The sequence below is a fragment of the Grammomys surdaster genome, unplaced genomic scaffold, assembly GCF_004785775.1.
Source record: "Grammomys surdaster isolate TR1022 unplaced genomic scaffold, NIH_TR_1.0 138, whole genome shotgun sequence".
Taxonomy (NCBI): domain Eukaryota; kingdom Metazoa; phylum Chordata; class Mammalia; order Rodentia; family Muridae; genus Grammomys; species Grammomys surdaster.
In genome coordinates, this window is record NW_021604596.1 from 5,546,429 (window position 1) to 5,562,156 (window position 15,728).

The window sequence follows — 15,728 nt, forward strand, 5'->3', positions numbered from 1 at the left end:
AGAGAGAGAGAGAGAGAGAGAGAGAGAGAGAGAGAGAGAGAGAGAGAGAGAATATTTCACTCTGGAAATAAATAATCTGTCTTCTAGCCTCCAGACTCATCTCTATGAAAGCTAGAGGCATACTCTGATTATTAAGTGACATGTGGCACTAGATGAGAAGTCCCTAAAATGACCAGGGATAGTAGCCAGAAAACATTTATTGTATGAACAAAACCCTCTGCGTGCTGCTTTATTTCTACTTAGTCTATTTCCAGAATCAATGCCTGGAATTCTCCCCACTTCTACTGCTTTGTAATTGTTTATTTTAGTGCAGCATCCTGAGTTACAATGGATAATTGGGAGGTGAGCATTTTACCTGGCTTGGGTCATGATATCCCCAGAATCTTACCTTTAAGCCATATGCAGTGTGACCTTGCTTATCTGTGGGATTGTATGCAAGATATTCCACAGTGATTATATATGTTATTTGCTTGAAGAAAAATTTGGATTAAAATTAAATTTCTGGAATGAAGACACTGGTTTACCACAGAGTGAATAGAGCACCACTAATATAGAAATGATGGAACAAAGTTAGACCAGAAGCTAATTATCTTGGTCTGCTTTTAGCCCCATTATCAGCCATTTATTGTCTTCCATGGTTGATAGATTCATTTTGACACAGAAATAAAGGGATATCTGATGCTTTCATTTTCAGACTGCTAATCGATGAAAGTTAACTGGTGACCTGTGCAGGGGCAGCTGTTGAACACTCCCCAGTGCTTTCCTCCAGCTCTACATTTATTACTATCAGAGTGGACCCTCCAGGAACACTGCGAGTGTTTTAGCATCCTCCTAGACACTAGATTCTCCACTCTTGATGCACTGAGCACCCATGTTTCACTTGCGATGTTGCATTTTATAGGTTTTTCACAGCAGTGAGCATAAGTGAAACAGAGATCTGCTTCTCAAAGGCAATCTGCTTCTCGGACTACTTCAGTTTACTCTGTAATAAAAAAAAAGGCAGGGAATAGCCATCATACCGCAACTTGGAAGCAGTAGGGTGTTTTTATTTAACAAGAGATCATACTTGTGCAAATGATCAAGAATATTCTTTACCATTGTTTGAAATGACCATAGTAGGATGCACTCAGCACAAATATTTGAGCAAAAATTGATGTGAAAAATAAAACAAAATTGTGTAGAACACATTTTAAAAATTTGGTAGCCACACAGATGGTTGAAACTGGGTGTGGTACATATTTTATGTCTTTTTTTTCTCCCATAATAACTTACAAAGTAACATTTTTAGTCTTCTAGTACTAACCTGAAAAGAATATAAAGAAAATATATAGAACTGGACAGAAGCTAGGTTGTTGTAGAACATGGAATAAAACCTGGATGCTATACTTCAGTGAGATGCCAGGAATGCTGAAGTTTGCTGCATAGGAAAAGGAACTGGCTTCAGGGAAGGGTATCTTCTCTGCATGGCAATCATTCTAATTATTAGTAGCAATTATTGCCCCATAAATTTAGCTTTCTGTGGATAGTGCTGCCTGCTGAGAATGTTCTGGTTACATATTGCTTTTTACCAAGGAAAAAATAATTTATACAGCAGCTAAAAGCCCTGTTCAGAATATGCAGGTCATAAGGGAAGCGTGAGTGATGTGGGTAGGCAGTTATGCTTCATAGACACATTGTGATGCACTTTTCTTTAGTCATCTGCCTAATGAGATGGCTTCCTGCTTTCCTTCTCTTTCTATCCTATGTGCTTTGCTGACTTTCAGGACAAACTCAAGGATAGTGAGTATTGGAGATGTTAAATTCTGTTTCACAAAGCATGAATACCAATGTACATACACCAAAATGGTCAATCTACAGTACTCTGTTTTCTGAGAACCCGAGAGCTTTCAGGGACCCACTTTTAAATATGGGGTGTGTGCAGTATAAAAACAATTTACACTCTTATTAGAATCCCTATGTAAAAGGCCAGTCCAGAAGTCTGCCGTTCTGGGCCCAAGGGAAGCCACTTATTAAGACTCAGTTTGAAAATATGGTTTGTAAAGAAAAGCATTTATTTCTCTAAATTGATTTTCAGCTTTTCTTTGTCAATTATTGTAATTTTTGCATTCTTGATGAAAGCATTAGAAGGTCAGTAAGTCCCAGTGGGCACGCTTTTCTAATATAATGTTATATGGAAATGTAGGTCTTCAAATTCCACTGTTCTATTACTAATATGTGTATGAAACTATATCTGTTTGAGCAGTTAAGTGGAGTTTTATATCACATTTTACCCTGAAGAACTAGGTAACACACATTTATTAGTGAAATGTAGTATTTTGATAGCTTTGATGATATCATGGGAGCTTTCTAGGTTTCCTAATGATCATCTCTTGTCAGTGCGTGTGTGTGTGTGTGCGTGTGTATGTATGCATGCATGTTTAATTGAAATTTAACTGGAGAGAGTGGAACATGCTATTTGGGAATTACAGAACTTCCTTACTTCTCATGTATAAAGTAAACTTTCCTACCTAATAGTTATTGGCAAAACTTTTTTTTTCTATTGGATGTTTTATTTACATTTCATATGTTGTCCCCTTACCCCAACCCCACCCACCCCTCACCCCTCCTCCTTCTTCTCTGCGGATGTAACCCCTATGTACCTCCCCACCTCCCCACCCTCAAATTCCCACCCCCTGGGGCGTCCAGCCTTCATAAGGTCAAGGATCTCATCTTCCACCTATGCCCAGCAGGGCCCTCCGCTCTTACATATACAGCTGAAGCCATGGATCCCTCCCTAAGTGCTCCCAGGCTGGTGGTTTAGACCCTGGGAGCTGTGGTTGGTTGGTATTGTTGCTCTCCTCATGGGGCCACAAACCCTTTCAGCTCCAATGATCTTCACTCTAACTCCTCCATTGGGAACCCCATGATCAGTTCAATGGCTAGTTGTGAGCATCTGCCTCTGAATATGTCAGACCCTTGCAGACCTTTGAGGAGACTTCTAAATCAGACTCTTATCAGCATGCACTTCCTGACTTCCACATCAGCATCTACCTTTGGTGACTGCACATGGGATGGATACTCAGTGGAATGATCTTCAGACGGCCCCTCCTTCAGTTTCTGTCCTTCACTTTGACTTCATATTTGCTCCCTTGAGTATTTTGTTGCTCCTTCTGAGAAGGACTGAATCACCCCCACTGGGTCTTCATTCTTCATGAGCTTCATGTGGCCTGTGAGTTGAATCTTGGGCATTTCAAGGTTCTGGGCTAATATCCAATAATCAGTGAGTGAATATCATGTGTGTTCTTTTGTGATTGGCTTACCTCACTCAGGATGATAACTTCTAGTTCCATCCATTTACCTAGGAAACTCTCGAGTTCATTGTTTTTAATAGCTAAGTAATACTCCATTGTGTAAATATACCACATTTTTTGAATCCATTCCTCAGTTGAAGTACATCTGGGTTCTTTCCAGCTCCTGGCTACTATAAATAAGGCTGCTATGAACATAGTTGAGCATATGTCCTTGTTATATGTTCGAGCATCTTCTGGGTATATGCCTAGGAGTGGTATAGCAGAATTCTCAGGTAATGCAATGTCCAATTTTCTGAGGAACCACCAGACTGATTTCCAAAGTGGTTGCACCATCTTGCTGTCCCACCAACAATGGAGGAGTGTTCCTCTTTCTCCACACCCTCGCCAGCATCTACTATCACCTGAGTTTTTAATCTTAGCCATTCTGACTGGTGTGAGATGGAATCTCAGGGTTGTTTTGATTTGCATTTCCCTGACGAATAAGGATACTGAAAATTTCTTTAGGTGCTTCTCCGCTATTCGAGTTTCCTCAGTTGAAAATTCTTTGTTAAGCTCTATACTCCATTTTTTAATAGGGTTATTTGGTTGTCTGGAGTCTAGTTTCTTGAGTTCTTTGCATATATTGGATATTAGCCTTCTATCAGATGTAGGATTGGTAAAGATCTTTTCCCAATTTGTTGGTTGTCGTTTTGTCCTATTGACAGTGTCCTTTGCCTTACAGAAACTTTGCAATTTTATGAAGTCTCGTTTGTCAATTCTTGATCTTAGAGCATACGCCATTGGTGCCATTGGTGTTCTGTTCAGGAACTTTTCCCCTGTGCCCAAGTATTCGAGGCTCTTCCCCACCTTCTCTTCTATTAATTTCAGTGTATCTGGTTTTATGTGGAGGTCCTTTATCCACTTAGACTTGAGCTTTGTACATGGAGATACAAATGGATCAATTTTCATTCTTCTACATGTTGTCCTCCAGTTGAACCAGCACCATTTGTTGTAAATGCTGTCCTTTTTCCACTGGACAGTTTTAGCTCCTTTGTCAAAGATCAAGTGACCATAGGTGTGTAGGTTCATTTCTGGGTCTTCAATTCTATTCCATTGATCTTCCTGCCTGTCTCTGTATCAATACCATGTCGTTTTTATCACTATTGCTCTGTAGTACAGCTTGAGGTCAGGGATGGTGATTCCTTCCGAAGTTCTCTTATTGTTGAGAATAGTTTTCACTATCCTGGGTTTTTTGTTATTCCATATGAATTTGAGAATTTCCTTTTCTAACTCTGTGAAGAATTGAGTTGGGATTTTATTGGGGATTGCATTGAATCTGTAGATTGCTTTTGGCAAGATGGCCATTTTTATTATATTAATCCTGCCAATCCATGAGCATGGGAGATCTTTCCATCTTCTGAGATCTTCTTCGATTTCTTTCTTCAGGGACTTGAAGTTGTTGTCATACAGGTCTTTTCACTTGCTTGGTTAGATTTACACCAAGATATTTTATATTATTTGCGAATATTGTGAAGGGTGTCATTTTCCTAACTTCTTTTTCAGTCTGTTTATCTTTCATGTAGAGGAAGGCTATTGATTTGTTTGAGTTGATTTTATAACCAGCCACTTTGCTGAAGTTGTTTATCAGGTTTAGGAGTTCTCTGTTGGAAGTTTTGGGGTCACTTAAGTATACTATCATATCATCTGCAAATAGCGATATTTTGACTTCTTCCTTTCCTATTTGTATCCCTTTGACTTCTTTTTGTTGTCTAATTGCTCTGGCTAGGACTTACAGTACAATATTGAATAGGTAGGGGCAAAGTGGGCAGTCTTGTCTAGTCCCTGATCTTAGTGGGATTGCTTAGAGTTTCTCTACATTAGTTTGATGTTGGCTACTGTTGATTCGGAATTTTCATCCTGGAAATTTTTCTGTCTGAGCAATAAGACATGAGTGTGCAAGCACTAGAGCAGGAAGAGAGGAAGGCAGATATGGATGTTCCTACAAAACACAAAATTGAGATGCTAATGTTCTTCACAGTTTTTGTTTGTCTATTTTGTTTACATATTTGGTTTTGGCTAGCTTTGAGATGGAGTCTAAGCGCCTTGCCCAATATTCACTATGTAGACCAAGATGGCCTCAAATTCACAGAGATATGTGTGTTTCTGCCTTCTGAATGCTGAATTAAAGCCAACTAAATTCCTGGACCTGGCTGATATGCAATTTTGAAGCAGATTTATGTACACTGGATATTTTAACTAATAATTATCCCATTTGGGTTAAAGGTTTTTAATATTTACTGTTTTAAACATTATTAATTGAAAATATTATACATGTGCGTAATGTATTTGGGTCATATTCCCTCCCTATTTCTCTACCTAACTCCTTCAGGTGACCCCAGCACATCCCTTGTCCATCTCTTAACTTCATGTCTTGATGTTTGGTTGACACCATGTCTCTCTGTGTAGTTCTGACCAGTCTCTCCTTGACTCCGTCATAATCTTTCTTCCTAAATCTCCCAAGTGTAGGGCTATAGTTTCATACTACTCTGCCTTCTTAAAAGTGGCCTTTAAAAATTCTAATGCACAGTTTCCTGTGTTTACCTATATTTTACAAAATAATGGCATTAAAGTTAGTGATGTGATGTTTGACTTGTGTATCCATTCGACTTGTGTATTCTTAAATCAATTGCTCTTACGTTTATAAGTATTCTACAAATGGATGTTAACACTTAGACATTCCATATTCTTTTCAGTTTTCCTTGTCCATGAGCCTTTCTGTACATATCAATTCATTTTTGTGTAAATTTCTTTCCACAGTGAGTGTACCCTTCCTGTCTTCCCTCTACCTAGCCAGTACACCCATGTTTACATACTATAAATGGTGGCTTCTCATTCTTCAAGGGTGTTCATGAAGGGAACTCACTTAGTCTGAAATGGGAGGTTAGCATCCGATTAAAGAAAGCCAATGATAGACTTTTAGGGATATTAAAAGCCCAGATCCTTGGTGGCTTAATGTGACCAGTCATGTAGTATTCTGTCTAATAGTGCTGTTTCTCATGACTACCATGAGCCAAAGGGGTATGTTTAAACAATTAAAATAAAAATTCTATTTCCTTAATATGAATAGTGACTTTTGATCGAGGAAGCTCCAGGATCACATGAGAAGGGTACTACCGAAAGAGACCACTCTGCTATTTTATATTTCTGTCATCACACAAAACCCTATCATAGAGAAACAATCCTAGTGCAGAAAAATCTTCCAGCACACCACTGTCATAAAAATAAAATAGAATTGGAAATTTCATGGTAGCTTCCAGAAAAAGGTTTTTTAAAAGAGTCAACAGATAAATTTAATTTCAATAATACATTATATTATACTATGTATCCAAATTCAAATTTATTTGTGTATTTGTGGTATTAGGATTGAACACAGGGTAAGATAGTACTCCTTTAGCATGTAGCAATATTTGTAAGAGAAAATTTATATTATTTAACTGTATTTCTTCAAACTCAAATCTATACTATAAACTTAGAGCATTTCTCAATTGGATACTAGTATTTAACTGAGAAAACTTGATTGGACTTAGGTTTTAGAAAAGTAAGAGTTGAAATAGTGAAATCACAGGTTTAAATTGTAGACTCCCCCAAAACAGAGTGACACCAATTTTAAAATATAACTGAATTAAAATCAACATAAAATTAATTGATTTCATTTCTGAGTTATCCACATTCAAGCATCCAGCATCCGGCATGCACTGGTACCCAGTAGTGACTACAGTGGACATGGGACTTTAAAGCTCTTCTGTCTGCAATTGAAGGTGGAATCCAGTAATGAATAATATTATCTTTTTGTAGCTCCATTTGGGCCAAGCCCACACATCTTTTTCTCTTTTCCTGTTAACAGTCCCTTAATAAGGTACATATGCCCTAATTTCTCAGTCTTGACTCTGTATTTAAGATACCTGACCTGAGGTAATAATTTTTGTTCATCTCTTTTATTAAAATTAATATATTACATTTATTATATAAATCTCTTTAGTAGAATGTAATACATTACACTTAAATATGGGAGAGGGAAATTTAAGTTATTTTTATTTCTTTCCCTTTTTACTGAAAATAATTTTTCATACTATATATTCAGGTTACAGTTTCCCTTCTGTCATATCCTCCCAGTTCCTCCCTATCTTCCAACCCATACAATGCTACTCATTCTGTACCTCTTTAGAAAATAAAGATACAAACAATAAAGCAGAATTAATAACAACAATAAAAGGGAAAAAAGCTCCAGAAACATACACACACACACACACACACACACACACCATAAAACCACAAAATTGGAAACAATTATATATAAGCAAAAGACATTTTAAGGTAAAAATGCCAAAATAAAGCAACATGAGAAAAAACTTCTCCAAAATTACCATTAATTTCATACTGTGTTGTCCATCTACTGCTGGGCATGGGGACTCTCCATAAAGGTGGGTTGAATATCCAGTGAGACTCTGTCTTAGTTAGGGTTTAACTGCTGTGAACAGACATCGTAATCAAGGCAGGTCTTCTTAAAACAACATTTAACTGGTGTTGGCTTACAGGTTTAGTGAATGGTTCAGTCCATTATCATCAAGGCAGGAACGTGCCAGTGTCCAGGCAGTCATGGTGCAGGAGAAGCTGAGAGGTCAGCATCTTATTTTGAAGGCAAACAGGAGAAGACTGACATTGTCAGGATGCTAGGAAGAAGTGCTCAAATTCTACCCCCACCATGACACACGGTCCTCCAGCAGGGCCACACCTATTCGAATAAAGCCACAGCTTCGAAGAGTGCCACTCTTTGGACCAAACGTATTCAAACCACCATAGACTCTAATGGAGAAAACTAGTCTTTCTTTAGCAAATGGTTGTCAATTGGAGACAGTTTCTTGGTTAGAGATAGGAGCTCTGTCTGGCTTGGATCTCTGCAGGTCCTGTGTATGTTGCCACAGACTCTGACTATTTTGACTTTCATAAGAGAATTTATTATGTGTGAAGGCTTGACAGTAATCTTAATCCAAACACTTATGGGTATTTATATTTGTTTCACTGTTGGTTTTATGCATTTTATTTTCTAAATACTACATCATTCATGGTAGTTTAAATAGTTAAAATGTGAATATTATTACCATACAAAATATACAATTGCTAGCCAAAATATTTTGTAACTGCTAGAAACATTAAGTGAATCATGCCACTTTTAACCATGGTTTAGAGCAGTTGGAGAAAAGTGGTACTGTGAAAAAAAAATAGTCCAGGTTTTCTTTAATCTCCTTCCAGTAACAAGATCCAAGATACAAACTGCAGTTATATTGGATGTGTCATTCAATAAGCAGAACATAATAATAACTACACAGGGGATGATTTTCATTATTGTTAATTATACCTAGTAAAAAATACTCATGCATATGTGAAGAAAAAAATAGCCCAAACTAACTGGAGCAGGAGATAAAAATAACAAGCCTCTAGGCCACAGGAGGCTGTGGGGTCACTGTGAGTGGGCACAATGGCCCATTTCCAGCAGTGGCCACTTCTGACCCCTTGAATGCTTATGAATACATTCATAAGCATTGTATTTCTTTCATTTTTATGTTTTAGAAGGGAAAATTATGGACACAGGAAAGTGAATATAAGTTTTGAAATCAACTTTCATCTTAATCTTATTGAACATAAGTCTTACATAAGAAAAGAGATACCTAGTTTAAAGGGAGAGGTAGATGATAGATAAGTAGCTAGCTAGCTAATAGATGATTGATGGATGGATGGTAGATAGGTGATGCTTAATAGATAGATGATAGATGATGATACATGGACAGATAGATGATTTATATATATAGATAAATGCAGATGGTAGATAGTTGTGATGATAGATGATAGGATAGATAGATAGATAATAGATAGATTGATTGACAGATAGATATACAAATATATAGATATATAGATAAAATAAAAAAAGAAATACAGAATGACAGACCAACAGACAGACAGATTTACACAGAGAGACTGATGGGTAGCTAGATAATAAAGATAGAAAGATATATAGATACGTAGACAATAGATAGATACATAGATAATAGATGCATAGATAGATATATAGACAGACAGATAGATAGAAAGAGATCAACACAGAAAGATAGAAAGAGACAGACAGACAGATGGGTAGATAATAAAGTTAGATGGTGATAGACACATAGATAGATCATTAGATAGATAACAGATAGATAGATAGCTTAACATGATTATGCTCAGTTTTGTGTTTATTGTTGTCTAGAGATTCACAGAGGATGAACTAGGTAAAATGAGCATACAGCTCTGAGGCTTATTTCTCAAAGATAATGGCAGCAACTGTAATGAACTGACAAGATTTCTGAAATACTCAGAACTGTGAATCTGAAGGAATAAAATAGTTTTATACGACTCTGGAAAAGGAACACAACGGAAAAGAAAATGTTGAAGTACTGCGTGGTGTGCTTGTGGTATGCTCGCTCATGGTCCAAGGTAAGGAGGGAGTTAGCTTCATGGAGGGTAGGTGGACTTATTTCTCAGCATTGTTTATGGTGAAATGGGCACAGAAAGAATTGTAGCTGTATTTGAATTTCATAGGGTCAATAAGATCAGACATTGACCTGGAAGTATTTACTTGGAAATAGTCAATTTATGAACACTGCAATTTGTCTTCTTTTTACTCTGTTGACAAGGACAAACAAGCAAGTCAAAGGTGCAAGGATTTATTTTGGTTACAGTTAAGAGTACAGTCTATTAGGTGGAGGACATAGGGACAGCAGGATTATGAAGCAGCTAGTCACATTGCATCTACTTTCAGAGGTTGATAGTGAAGGATGCTTGCTGCTGGCCCCCTTTCTCCTCCTAAGTAGTCCTGGAGACCAGCTAGGGAATGAACCTGCCACAGTGCCATTTCTTCGAGCCTCAATCAGTGCAGTCAGATCACTCTTCACAACCAGGACTTGAGACCTATTTCGCAAGTGATGATAGCTTCTGTCAGGTTGACAAAATTAACCATCATAGTCTACATTGCCTCTTGCACCTTTCTGGAACAAAAATTATTTGAACTAGTCTGCTCTGGAGTCAGACTGTCTGGCTATCATGTTAGTGTGAATTTAGGAGGAAGCATTTGGCTGCTGGTAGAAGAGGTCATGCCAGTGGAGCATTTTGTAACTGATGGGGTGTTGTGAATTGAGTTATGAAGTGCAGGGCAGCAGGCAGGGAGAGATTCTCATCAGTATGGTACATCTGCCACTTGGCTCTGGAACAGTTGTGCATACTAATGACATGTGAAGATCCAACAAATGTAAATTCTACAAATAAAGAGGGTTTTTATGACTTAGAATTTATTTATATTTAACTAAGTATTTCATGGTAAGAACACAGTTATTAACTAAAAATAAATGAAAAAAAATATTCTATGGAAGTTTGTGGAGGGAACTGAAGAGGTCATTCTCTGTTCAGTCGATCCTTCTCAGTTAAATACTAAAGTCTCAAACCAAATTATCCTTATTTTGTCAACATTTTCATGGTGCATTTTAACAACTACTTTGGTTGGTTACTATTAAGACACAACTTTATGACTATATTCTATTTCTAAAGCCAAAGTTGCCACTACTAAATAATTGATAAGCAAACTATGTGGATTTGCTTTTTTCTGTGTGAGCATTGGTAAAGAGTTCTGTAATAGTTTTGAAAGTAGCATGATTAATGCCTTTTCTATGTTATTTTAATTATTCTTCAAAGCGTGGACAAAACTGATCAAAAAGAAAACCTTTATCATATCTTTTCTTCAGAATGACTTACAAGGGAGTGAGCAAATCTGATAAGAAATTCATTCTCTATGATCTGACAATTCAATCTTGAGGTTCTTGACAATCTCAAGGTGTCCAGGGCTTGATCTGTTCCATATTTAGATTACCAGCCAAGTATCACTCTTTCAGAGTGAGCTTCTTTGATTGACATGCACAAAATTACAGCCCCAAGATGCCTCCCACCAACTTCAGGTTTTACTCACAGGACTTGTAACCACTTAATTTTTGTTTCTTTATTTGACCATGTCTATCACCTTATATGACACCAGAAATTCTGTAAGGCCAAGGACATTGTTTCAGTTCCTGCGGTGTCTCTGGTACCTGAAATTATTTGACTCAGAGTAAATAAAACTTATCAAAAACATACTCAGTTTCTATGAAACTACTATTCCTTCTATAATACAAATTTAAATTGTTTTCTTTCAGTTGGCACCATGCACATTTTCAACTTGGTAAAATAAAAGAACCTTTTATAGATGAAAACATTCATTTCTGAGCACTTGAGTCATCTGCCTGCACTGAAGAGGTGTCATTATTGTCCACCTCTCCCGGTCTGCCTTTGCTTGGAAGTGAGTAGATAATGTTGTGTGCTCAGGTCAGCCTTTTGTTTATTTTGTTGTTGTTGTCTTGTGTTCAGATCTTAATTGTAGGGACTTTACAGACATCCATTTGCTAAGTGATTATTTAAATAGAAAGTCTCCCTGCCCCATCCACAGGACCCAAATGATTATCTAGCTGCAGGTATGCCTGTGTCTATTATTCCCTCAGTCCTCTTACTGAACAATGTATTTACTTTCTTCCCTTTTAACTTTGAACCTCTGTGAACCGTATTATACAGCTACACAATCAGCTCTTCTTGAGTATCTTCTGTGTGGTATTCAGAGTCATGTACTCTTATCTTCAATAAGCCAATATTCTGCATTCTATATAGAATGTCTGCATGAATAGGAGGAGGCATGGGGAAGAAAATGGTACAAGACTCAATGTGAGGTCTCCATATCTTCTGTAAGACTATTATCACTACATCTTGGAAAGAAAGCTCAAATCATTATCTGAAGAGAGTGTTAATACAAGGTTTTAGGACATACAGACTTATGAAATTACTTGAGGTTGTGACATTCGATGTGCATTGAATATATGTGTGAAGGGGTAAATGGGAGCCATAATGTCTGAAGGGGATAAAGTGAACAGAGCCTCTTTCCAGAGTAAGATGATATTTACAAAGAACACACTGAAGTCTGGAACATGGTAACACTGAAAATATTTGTTATTGAGTGTACATCTTGCCTTTCTTCTAATGGGTTTGGAATTCTTCCCCTCAGAACAGTCCAAGCTATGTCATGACTTTGGCATCTGTGGTTTTAGATCTCATGCCTTGTTATCTCCTTCCTCTACACTTACTACTGATATCATTTTTCTACTCTCATATCAGGATTTTACAATATTTGTCAGGATTGTAGTTGAAACTAGTCATGATTTCCTTGCATACAATAGTCTAAGATATTAGCATAGGATGCTATTATAAGCAAGGATCTAGGGAAGATGGTTGATTGTTACCCTTGGCATACAGTTTACAGGACATATCCCTTAAGAAGGGCTTGTCCTCTAATTTGGACATTTCTTGTGCTTTTCTTATTTAGTATGATGACATATGAGAAAGAACGTCTTCTGAAAGGAAGGAGGCCTTTCTTGCAGTCTCCCTGAGAATTAGACTATTCCCATGTGCTTTCAGTGACTCACCAGCAAGTTAGGGATGTTCACCATGTCTCCTGTTGTATTTCAACAGCTGTACAGGTCTGGGAAAATGTCTTAAACTGATTACCCTTTCGTGTCTAAGGCTAGTCTTTATATATACAATCTTTTCTCAGAGAACTGAATCATTTATATAAGAGGGAAAAAGCTCATTCTGTTGGAGCCGTAGGACACCACAGGTTGCAGGTGGAATTTTTGTCTTTCGGTATAAATGTAATTGGGGTACAGTGGTTTTCACAAGAGTCACTGTCACAAGAAATTAACTTCATAAAATGTTTTTGTCCTAGGTGACATAAGGTCTTCCTCAGGTGCTTGCCTGGTTCATAATTGCTCTGTCTCTGCAGCTGTGTGGTTACTGGGATACAGACTCACTAAAGTGGAACTGGCTTGGTATGGTCTGCTTCCATTTCTTCACACAGGATTTTTCAAGATTGGGATCTATTGAATGTCCTTTCTTCTTGATTTTTTTCCCTTTCTTGACCACAGGAACTCCAAAATCAATGATCATAAGTTAGCTATGGAGGACCACGAGACTCAAGTTGAGGTTGTTACTTTATCCAGGGTTTTCCCAAAACCCATCTCCACCCAACTTAAAAGAGGGGACTTCTGCCCCTAGACCAAGCAGAGAGGGACCACCCAAAATCCCCTCTGACTGTTGATCTGAATTCTTGCTTAGGCTGCGAGGCTAAGCAGTGCAAGGGAATATAAATAAAAGTTAAAAATATCTCTCTGGGTTCTCTGAGGGACAAGTCTGACTGCATAGGGGTTGATGTCAAAAGTATTCCCTCTCCAGGAAAAAGACATCGGGATGGGTATGGCCCTCATGCCTCACTGGACAATGACAGGGGCACTCGAGCCATTACAAGGTCTCCTTCAGTTACTGGAGGTCAGGCCTCTATCCCCGCCTTCTCAAGATTAGAATTGCCACAGCCCTTCTATACTTAGAGAAGGGAGGAGATATCAGGGGCATCCCTGTTTACACACTGAAGGCCTAAAATCAGCCATAGGCCTAAAATCAGCAATAGGCCTGTCATACATGTATACTAACACCAAGTCTTGGGTCTCTGTGGAAAAACATTGAAACAGATGGCTATAAACTATTGTAAACAGGCAGCTTTTGTGACAATTTACCAGCCTGAGTAGTCATAGACCTTGTAAATTGCTAGCCTTGGCAGATAATACCAAGATAAGGACAAGTGAATCATAGGTACGTTTATTTTCTATTTAAATATGAGTACAGCTTAACACACACACATGCACTCACACACACACACACACACACACACACACCATGAGAGAGAAAGAGAGAGAGAGAGAGAGAGAGAGAGAGAGAGAAAGAGAGAGAGAGAGAGAGGGAAGTAGATGACAGACAGTTAAGTAGACAGACAGGCTAATAGATGAGAGATTGTGTTTCACCCTGTAGTACAGGCTGAACTGGAAATAGTGTTCCTCTTGCCTCAGATCCAAAGTGTTGAGAATACAGGCAGGCACTACTGCACCCAACAAATAAAGTAAAATATTCCTAGTCTGTTTTAATACATTGACTTTTTACTTTCTCCTCACTGATTTAGAGGAGTTCTGAGGTCAAGTTTTAAGAGGAAAACTAACAAAGACCTTAGAAAAGTAGTGAGGCAATGCACCCAGCAAATGAGGAGTTCTGCTGGCAGTGAGAAGAGCAGAGAGCATTATTCTCATACTCTGTGCTCTTTATGCTTCTGCATTGTCTTTAATTACTTCATTCAGATCTTTTCTTCAGTTGTCCCACTACTGCTTTCATTTCTGTGAAATAATAAGATGTATGTAGAGCCATTTCTGTTCAGCACCATCAACTGTCCTTCAAAGATTATCATAGACAGGTAATGTGCAAACATAATAGCATGTTAAAAAGAAAATGTGAATTTTTAAAATAAACTTGATGATATACAACTATATTTATTATAAACAGAAATAATATTCATAAAAATAAGAAAAAAAGGATTGCACAAAAAAATCAAGTGATTCAAATAAACTTTGGATTATATTACAAAACTATTCTCCATGACTTGAAACCAGACATAATTCTCGATTGCAAAAGACAGGCAGGGTCTATAGAAATACAATGTCAACCAAATAAATGTTTTATTTTGTGTAAAGTACTTGGATTTCGTGTGGCATGCTATATCATATACTGTGCACATGGTACTTCATGGAAGATAGTTATCTTCAATGTATATCTCAAGATCAACAATCAAGCCACAGAAATGCCTGTGTGAGCACCATAGGAATGTTTACAGTGGCCAAAAAAAAAAGACTTTATGCCAAAGTATAGGGCATATTTCAATTCTATTCACAAACTGATTGAGTCAAATTCAGATATTGGATTTTCATGGTCAGGTTATGAAAACTGGCTTGAGAATCTGTCACTATTTTTCTCTTGTTTTTATCTTTTCTACTTATTAATAATAAAACAATTTGATGTGGAAGCTACCAAGACCAATTGCTCAGAAATTTAAGGCAGCTTTTTTGGTTTGATTTGTGAAACAGCTTCCCTTTATGTAGGCATAATGCATTCATTTACACACTGACCACCTCCAGGTCCTTGACTTCTTTCTGATAATTGTAGCTAGTGATAATCAATTATAATTCTATATTGTCAATATTTTCAGAATTAGAGTACAATGATGATATTTAGTAGCTTTTCAGAACTTTCTACCTGCTGTTACTCCCTGATGTCAAACCACAAATTATGTCTTCAGGTTGCTTCAGAAAGAGGTAGAAGTTGAGAGGAAAGTTTTAATTTCCAGTTGGCTGCATCAATATAAATGTACCAGAAATATCTATCTATCTATCTATCTATCTATCTATCTATCTATCTATCTAT